This window comes from Nymphaea colorata, chromosome 1, assembly GCF_008831285.2.
Source record: "Nymphaea colorata isolate Beijing-Zhang1983 chromosome 1, ASM883128v2, whole genome shotgun sequence".
In the NCBI taxonomy this organism is placed as follows: Eukaryota; Viridiplantae; Streptophyta; class Magnoliopsida; order Nymphaeales; family Nymphaeaceae; genus Nymphaea; species Nymphaea colorata.
The window spans coordinates 41,951,618-41,961,858 of NC_045138.2; positions in this window are offsets into that span (position 1 = coordinate 41,951,618).

Genomic DNA, 10,241 nt, shown 5'->3' on the forward strand with positions numbered 1-10,241 from the left:
TATCTTGGAGCTTCACTCAAAGGGATTTTCAATCTAATGTGTTCATTTTCTCTAAGCCTTTTTCATTTAGAGGTATGTAATCCAAACATCACTTCATTCTTTATTTTCTTCTCTCTCATTTTCATCTCCCCATGGCCAAATGAGATAGTTCTCTCTCCCTATTTTAGAGTCAAGAGGTTATGCTCGAGTGCATCAGGAGCATAAGAAGATGAGATGATCTTCCATTTTATGATTAGATCATGTTCTTTCTTTTCTTGATTATAGTGTTGTTGCTGCTGTTGTTCTTTCTCTTCATTAATATGTTATTGTTATTATTGCTATTTCCCTTTAATATAGTTTGGTTGTTGTTCTTTTTATTTTGTTCTTCTCATCTTCATCTCTCCATGGTCAAAGGAGATAGCACTCAATCTCTATTTTAGAGACAAGAGACCATGCTCGAGTGTACCGAGAGCATGAAAAGATAAGATGATCTTTCATTTCAAGCTTAAATCATGCTTTCTATTTTATTAAATATGACATTGTCTTTCATTTTTCATGTTCTTCTCATCTTCATCTCCTCATGGTCAAAGGAGATAGCACTCAATCTCTATTTTAGAGACAAAAGTCTATGCTCAAGTGCACCGGGAGCATGGAGAGATGAGATGATCTTTTATTTCATGTTTAAATCATATTTTCTATTAAATGTGATATTGTTTTTATTTTCTTCTCATCTTCATCTCCCCATGGCCAAAGGAGATAGCACTCAATCTTTTCTTAGAGACAAGAGGCTATGTCAAGTGCACCGGGAGCATGGAAAGATGAGATGATCATTCATTTCATAGTTATATTAAGCCCTCCTAGTTGAATCTTTTTCTTCCCATCATCCTCTCTTTCTCTTTCCTTCCTTGAATATTTTTCATGTATCACCCATGCATAGTTGTTTGGTTTTCCGTTTATATGTGAATGTATGATGAGAATGAGAGTGTGACTTAGGGTTCTTCATTTTTATCTTATTATTAATTTTTGAGGTTGAAACATGACCAACCCGGAGAAACCTTCACGAATATGTACATGTTAAAAATGGATTCTCATGTTATTGAGTATAAGTTTCCTTCCTAATAACCCAATTAGGAACCGTAATGAGTGCCTCATTATATTGCTTGTTTTCTTCCATACACAACGGTGGAAGAAATATATCCCTTGTAATAACTAAGTAATAACATTCTATAAATCATAGTTTCCAAAACATTTTCAAAATTAACCTCCTAATATGGCCTTAGGGACTTAGCTTGTACTCTTGCATGAGTCCAAGCTCCCCTCCGGCCTACATTAAACTTGAAGTTGGTAATCTTAAGTTATTCCTTGATTTCTAATCTTGTGAAGGCACGTATGTATATACATATTATATACATCCATGCACACATGATGATCCCCTCACCTTTCTCTCTTTATGCTTTCACTTTTCATTTTACAAATTTTCATATATGCATGAATGTGTATGCATATGTGCTTTATTTCCTCTATTTCTGATATTTCATTCATCTTTTCAAGATAAATATCTTTACTTACGAAATTTCTTATACATACCCATATATACGTATGTATATTTTTCTTTTCCTCTAAAACCTCTCTTTTTCTCTTCAAATTAATACATCTTTTTCTCTTAAGCTTTCATATATGTGTATATGTGATGATATGTATACATATATGGATGTCTTTCTCTATCTCTCTCTCTTTCTTTTCATAAGAGTGTTTTATATCTTGTATTCTTTTAACATTCTCCTCTCACGAGCTTTCTATTTACCAACTTCATTAAGACCACAAACCAAGTAATGACCCAATATTAGAATAATGTTTGATGGTCTACAATCTCTATCCCTTTTCAAAAACTTTTCCTTCTTATATACAATAATTATAACAACAAAATTTTAGATGTATGTTGTGGTAGGAATAACTTTAGATGAATGTTGTGGTAGGAATATTTTACATTCTTCCAATCATATAGGATAAATACATCCATGCATTCTCACCCACTTTATTTCACTTATGATCACAAGCACCTCTCCAAAAAAACTTAAGTAAGATGGAATGAAGCTCTAATTAGGTGGTAACCGAATTATAGCAAAATTTCAAACCTACTTAAAGTTTTAAGAGAACATTAAAGTGATTTCAAAATAATTTCACAAGCTTTTCAAATGATATTTATTAATCTCACTTTTTCTTCGAAACATTTCACATTTTCAAGCAACTCTTCAAGAGTCGTTTCAAAAGTTTGAAACATCAAACTTTCAATATTTTCTACACCGCATATAGAATCAAAAGGATGTTTAAGTTAAAATAAAATACATCAATGATGAACATAGCCCTTGAATTGATTACCCACGATAAAGGCACCGGAAACGGTTGATCCTCGTACCGACGGGCGAGTCACTTTCTCTTTTTTTCAAATAAAAAACTCATTTTTTTGAATCACTTTAAATACCACAAATTTTGGGGATGCGAACACACACATAAAACTTTATCTTTTTCTATATCTATCTTCACATAGACAATATCCCTATGGCTTTGAAAACAAAGCAACCCACAAATTCAAACAAGATTCTACCAAAGTTAAAATACTCTTGGGGTCCAAATAATTCAAAATTAATTTCAAGAATTTAAGTCTTAAAACAAATTCTTCTCCCCTTTATTTCCTTCTTCTTTTCTCACGAATGAGCAACTTAGGCTTGTTAGAGCCGCCTCCCCCTTTTTTTTAATTAGCATATGAGAGCTAGCATAAAATCATTTTATGAAAATATTAGGAACAAGAAAAAAATTGCTACAAGCAATTCTCGTCCTTTTTTTCAGAAAATGGACGGAGATCCTTTTTTTAATAATTTCATAAAAATATAAACCCATTGAGAATATTTGGAATAGTTTAACACTATTTATAAAATGCATAAAACATCATGGACGACAGAATAATTTTGAACTTCAGATATACATACCTCTCCGTCGACTTCCTTTTTCATTGCTTTTCATTTTCTCTCTCTCCAGCACTTTCTTCTAGGGTACTCTACCCCCTTTCTAAAAGTTCCACTGAAGATTGCCAATGTTCGGCAACTGAATGGTCCGACGATGTTGGACAGTAATGGTGGAGGACATTCACTCCCAGCATCCACAGAGTTGACGTTCTTGGGCTGGAGACAAAAGTTTGAGAGGAAAAACTTCTAACGCCTTCGCTGGAAGAGAGAATAGCCGAAAACTATAGTGGCTAGGAGAAGATGTGGTTCATAGGGTTTGTCTTCCTCCTGAGCTAAGATATAGCTAAGGTATAAACTGGATCCAGCTCAAGGATGATGGTTTTCTTCCTCCCTTTCTCTATAGCAGCAGCAAGATCGCTGCTTTCTGGTGACAACATCAGACAGCCAAGGGCGAACAATGGCTAGCTTCGGTGAACAGAAAGGGCCGGATTCATGCATCGAAGTTTCAGGTGTCAAGAGTTTCGTCAATCAAATCCAACCTCTAGAGGGGTTCTTTACCACACAGCCAGAGGAGATTATTCCGACACAATGATCAGACCCTCAGGGGTTATTTTCCTCTTGAATGAAAACGAAAAATAGAAACCCTTCGTCCAAGACTTCCCTCTAATGTCAAGTATGAACCCTTTTCCTTTTCTTTTTCTTTTTTTTTTTTCACTAGAAGACGATCTCTTCTCCATTTCCCAAGCACCATATAGGCAGTGGTTTGCCACTATGTTGGCTTGCTCATTGTCCATGTTATGTTTCTCATTCTGCAGTAGTGCTGGAAAACCCCCAAAAGCCTAGCAATAGGTAAAGCGGTCATTTCTTTTATTTTCTTCCTCATTTACTTTTGTTTTCTCACTGTAACTGCTGCGTAGGCTTCGGTTTTTAGTGACCGAAAAGATGGCCGGAGACAGATCGACACTTGCAGGGTTACATATTCTGTCCTCAAGGGTTCTTTTCCTATGTGCTAGATGTTAAATTTCTCTGTTGGTTGATTGCATTTTTTCAAGAAAATAACAGCAAACTGAGAGCATGTCTTTAACTTCAAGGGCTGGGATTCCCTGTAGCAACCTAGAAGGAAGAGGTGGTTCCAGCCACATGGTAAATTACCAACTAGTTATTATTTTAATTATTGTTACCTTTTTCTTTTGTAATCTTTCCCACTCTCCCTTGGTTCTTTCTTCTTTGTTCTTCCCTTTTTTTACATTCAAAATTCAAAAAACCACCAAATTCACAAATTCACAGGAAAGGAAAAGAACGACATGGCATGGAACATGTAATACCATAGTCAGAGAAACAAAAAAATGGTAAACAACCATTGCAATAGAAAATTGAGGCTAGAATGCATCGTCTTCAATACCTATTCTCTTTCAAAAATACTTGCATGATATATTTCTAGGTGCAAGCACAAATATACAGACATGAGACAACCCGAATATGCAACCATATTAAATCTCACCTGACATGTTATCTAATTTATGTACACATACTATGAATGGGTGAATGATCATAAACAACATGCATATGCTAGGTATCATGCTTGCCAGCATACAATAAAATAGCATCATACATGGTGTGCATATCAAGCACACACAAACAAAGACAATAGCAAGTTTCACAAACATTATATTAATTAACTCACTGTTTCAGCATTTTGATTTTCTTTTTTTTTTTTCAAGTTGTATAACCTTGCTCTGATACCACTGTTGTAACTTTGATGTTTCGCCGAGGATCTCTATGCCAAGCTTAGTTTGCAACTTAAAAATGCACAACAACAAAATGGGAGAGAAAGGAAGAGAGAAGGAGAGTCAGAATAATTTCCAGGTTTACTTTTAGGAGGTGCCGGCTAATCTCACGATCAACCCTAAGCATAAGATAAGCTAGGCTTTTATAGACTGCCTCCTAGGGTCCCGATGCCCCACAACGGTTACAGTCAGAGGGATTTGTGGATAGTTTTCTTATTTAATCTTGTAACTGCAAGTGGTCCTTCTTGCTGTTACAAGATGTAGAGATAGGGCTCATGGCCACTATCCCACAGTTTGACCCCCAAACACAGGTTTACTTGGTGCAATAATAGACAAGGGGCCAGCCAATTCTTGTGCAGATTGGACTCCACCCTAATCAGTGATGTTTGGAAGGATCAGTGGCGCAGTTCTACTAAGATGTGGGTCCTCCCTCGGGTCGACCTCTAACCATTCTGCTCTTAGAGTGACAACATGCTTCAATCTTAACCCCCCAGGCACCAGCAGATTTGGCCAATTCAAATACTTTCTTTTTTTAGGCTAAAAGACCACAATGTAAAGTTTTGGTGCAAGAGGCATGGGGCCTACATGTTTTTGGATGCCCCCTTGTGAGAGTGATCATGAAATTGGTGCTCACTCATTGTGCTCTATATAAATGGGCTAAATCTTGCTTGGGTGACGTTTCTCTTTGAATTAATGCTTTTCATGAGGAATTGGACAGAATTCAGTCTTTGGAGATGGGCTGTTCTGAATCTAACATTAAGCATGAGCATTTGACCAGGGAGGAGTTGAGTTGTAAGATTCCCTCTAAGAGGAGAACAGTTTATGGAAGCAAAGAGCTCACATGAAATGGATGGTCGAAGGGGACCATAACACCTTACTACCATGCGGTGATCAAAGGGTGCAGAATGAAGAACTCCTTATCTGCACTAGAGCATGATGGTGCTAGAGTTAACCATGGAAATGCTATTTGATCGGTTTGCAAATTTTTTTTCTGTGAACATCTTGGCTTTGAGGAGGGGTCGGGTTGTGGCTTAATCAAGACAGAGGATGCCCTTAGACTGTCGAAGGAGGATGATGCTCATTGGTTTCTCCCTGCTACTATAGAGGAGGTGAAGCAAGTGGCCTACTCATTGGATGGTAATAGCATCCTCCAAGCTCGACGGATTCCCAGCTTCTTTCTATCAGCACCATTGGACCATTGTTAGCTATGACTTATTGTAGGCTATTAATAGTTTCTTGACCACAGGGAAATCAGTGAAGAAGATTAACTGGAATTATATTGCAGTCTAAAAAATGGAACGTTTATGTAGAATTAATGATCTTGGACCAATTGCATGCAATGTGTTTTATGCATTTATATCTAAACTTTAATGTATTTTACATCACATCAAAACGTATAATCCGTCATTGTTCACTGTCAAATGATAATTGAAATAGTGTTATGATTAAACAACATTGTGTTATCAAATATCAATCGATACAATAATCATTATCTTTCTTCATCTTCATCTTCAACCTTTTCTCCCTTAAACAACGACTTCTTGTCAATTTCTTTGTCAATTTCTTTAAAATGGTGAAAAATCACCCTCTCACAACTCTTAGCAGCGTTGAAAATGAAAAGGGAAAAGAACTTCTAAAAAAAATCTCAAAGCAAAAAAAGAGAATTAGACCTTTTTTGAAAAACAAAGCTATATCGTAAGATGTGGCTGTAACGTAAGACACGGAGTCTATATCATCAGGCATGGCTGATACGAGTAAGATACACAGCATTTTGTGTTTCATGCCCATATCGTACAGTTTGTTACGTATCATAAGGTACGGCTCTATATCATAAGATACATGTAACATCGTCCTATGCAATAATGAATAATAACAGTTAGAGGAGCTAGTAATTTTGGTTAGAGGGCACTAATTCAATATCTTTACTTTTTTTAGACTATATATATATATATCAAAACATTAGCAGAAAATTAAACAAACCTTGTGAGCCACCATGTGACTATGTTGACTGAAACCAACACAAAACTAGAGCGACTACTGATCACATTAAAAGCAGCAATGGAGAGAGGTTGGCACAAGCCTTTTCATATATGAGAATTAAAGAAGATCCAAAACAACAATTAGAAAAAAAAAAAAAAACTACACGTCGAAAATGGGGAATCTAAAGCAACCGGTGCTATGAACCACCCTGCCAAGTGCACGACGTCAAAATTTGAGTGAAACAGATTTCAACAAGTAATAAAATGAAGAAAATGCAAAGGAAAAATAGGAAACAAGGCCTTCCCGGCATGCCGGGATATGAGTTACCGGCGTTGCCCCCGTAGGGCATGTGCGTGTTGGGACTCGCGTACCAGGGATATGAGTTACCGGCGTTGCCCCGGTAGGGCATGCGCGTGTTGGGACTCGCGTACCAGGCGGTTGGGAGGAAAGTGCGTGGGGACTCGCGCCGCCTCTTTAAAAATGACGGCAAAAGTCATTTCCCCACCTTCGCTGCTGCCGGCAGCAAGATTGAATCTAATTCAATTGGCAACTAAAGCCCACCAAGATAAACTAGCTTTTTTTGGCAAGAATAGTTAATCCATTGCATAGATCATTGATATTGCTTCAATTGTGTGAAAATCTTTAACAAACGATGACAAAAGAAGAAACGCGCATACAAGCACCCTGTAGCAATACGAAGATCTCGAGCACCAATGACTGGAAAGAGAAGGCCGTACAGGAACTCGCAACATGTTGCAGAATACATCCACCAACCAACAAGGAAAATGCAGATGTGAAGGATCTTTTCTGTCAGAACATTTTTGGGAAGAGTTACAGACATAAATGTTGCCGTTAAGGACAATCGCCAATGGCTGATTGACATGACGTGAGCTTTACTTTGTTGTGGGGCTGAACCTTCATGGAAACTGAAACTGAAGATTGTTGTCAGCTACTGCCAGCATTCTCTCCTCCACCTGCCACCGTCCTAGCTGCAAAATCATCACTACTTCTTTTGGGCATGTTCATATTAGGAGGTTTCTCTTCCCCACTAAAGTAAATTGAAGATGAGGGAGGCCAGAGTCCACTTGAGCCTTTCAAGATGAAGGCATAGTCAAAATGTCATTGCTCACTACCAGTGCAGCTATGACCATAAATCAAATAGCCTAACTATTTACCTGTAAAATCCTTCAAGGATCATTCTCCTCCATTTCCCATTAACCTGACTATGGGTTAGCCCCATTAGGGCATCAACCTTCTCAACTACCTTTCCTTCAACAATGAACACCCATGATCAACTGGGGATATATCCTTTCATCCATCGACCACCCATCTACTGCTCAGAGCTACTTTGTATCCATCCCCCTCCACACTACTTGGGAGGGTCCCCCTTTGAAAGGGAGGTTTTTGTCTGCCCGACTAAGGACATTCTCATGTCCACCATCTTTGGGGACCCACCTGTCACTAGGGGGACTGATGTTGCCAAAACCCTTGCCGATCCTACCTTTCTAACTTGCTCTCTCTCTCTCTCCTTGATGGTCCTGATGATTTAATCATTAATGTTAATGACTATGATAATTTTTTTATTTAATCATTATGATAGACATAAATGTGGTCGACATCTCAGATTCAATTGCAAATGACAAATCTTAGTTGAAAGCATTATGAAAAAAAGAAGGTCATGTATTCATTTTGTAAGAAGGAGATGTTTGGTGGTGTTAACAGGTTGAAGCAACACATTTGACATATAAAAGATGAAATTAAACCACATTTTGCAGTAAAGTCAAAAGTAGACAAGGAAAATTTCAAAAATATCTAAAGTTTTGGGCTTTGAGACTGCAGATGAATAACATAGCGAAGAAACATGGACTTGTCATTTGCATTCTGATAAAGATAATGAAAATGATATAATTATGTAATTGATGAGCAAACAAGCTAAATAATGTGTGTTGTTATTTCAAGGTTCTTTGATCATGATGTAATTCTATTTAATGCAGCTAGCTTACGTTATTTTATTGATAGATGAAGTTAAGTTTAATGAAAGCCTGCAAGTAGAAAGATAATTATGGGTCAATATTTAAATGAAAAAAGAAAATGATGCCTTTCAATGCAAAGTTGTGGTAGAAGTTGGTCAGGAGGATTTGCTAGAAGTAGTTATCATAAGGTTTTCAACCATTCATCATCCTTTAATAATATAATATTTTAATTTTCAAGTTATAAACTTATGAAGCTTATATTTAATATTCTTTTCAAGTTATCACTGAAAATGTTGCAAAGTTTGCTCGAAAACTATTGAAAAAAGAGTACAACTTCTTTTAGATTATGTATTGTTTACTGCTTATATTCCGCAATGATAGAAATAAAATGCATATACAAGATTGTCACATATGATGAGGAACTTATTCATTAACAAGAGAGATTTTGAAGCTAGTGTATATAAGGTTCTAACCAATTTTATATTCCTTGAAACCACGTTAGAACATAAAAATTGCTTCATAAAATGTGCGTAAATAAACAATGGACAACTATAAGATTCTGTAAGTCATAAGAAAGAAAAGAAGTTGAGAAAATTGTCTTGAACCCACCCTTTTAGAAGATAGTGGTTATATTATTAAAGATAACAGAATTTTTGCTTCTAATATTGACCTACAGTGTTGATAACCTCAACTCAGTATGAGTTATATTTATATGAAGCCATGACAAACGTAGAAATTAAAGGTATTTATGGTGGTGATGATAGGAAATATAATGCTTGTGAATTAATTGATAAGAGAAAAGAAGGCCAACTTCATCGCCATTTTCATGTTACAATATATTTCTTAAATTCAACATATCAATACTCGTAAAAATCTTCAATTGTGAGATGTTGGTAATGACTCAATGACAAATTTATAATATCATATTATTGTATATTTCTTATGTTTTCATAATCTTCAATGGTTTGCCAGTAATTTGTTTTTCTTGTTCACTATTATTAGCATCCTATGGTTATGTGTGGACTCAAACAACGCACCATGTGCCTAGAGCTGGACATTCAAAACGCAGCAGCTGCGACGTTACACGTTTGTTCTTTTTTTTTTTTATTTGCCAATATTTTAAAAGTGATGTTTATCTTATGTACCATAAATTTACAATCATAATTTTTTTTCCATGTTATTATACGCAAGATTTCATAACTCTTTTGGCTATGAAGTTTAGATAAAAAGAAGTACCCGGTGCCCATTTAACCGTTAGTTTTAGTTTTTTACTCTTTCACCATTTTCAAAATATTGAATATAGTGACGACAATTTAATGTTACAATTTTGTGTTTTACTTAGAAATAAGATGGGAAGAATATGGAGGCTGTGAACAGCAAAAAATTGCAACTTCTTAGTGAAATATTTTCTCCAAGTGAATGCTAAATAAGCAAGTTTCATCAAATTCATTTAAAAAAGGTGCAATATACTATAACAAAGACAACTAAATAACTTGATATCTACGCATTACAACTTAAAACTAAATGAGAAACAAGTCTTGAGTCTACGGAACTTCAAT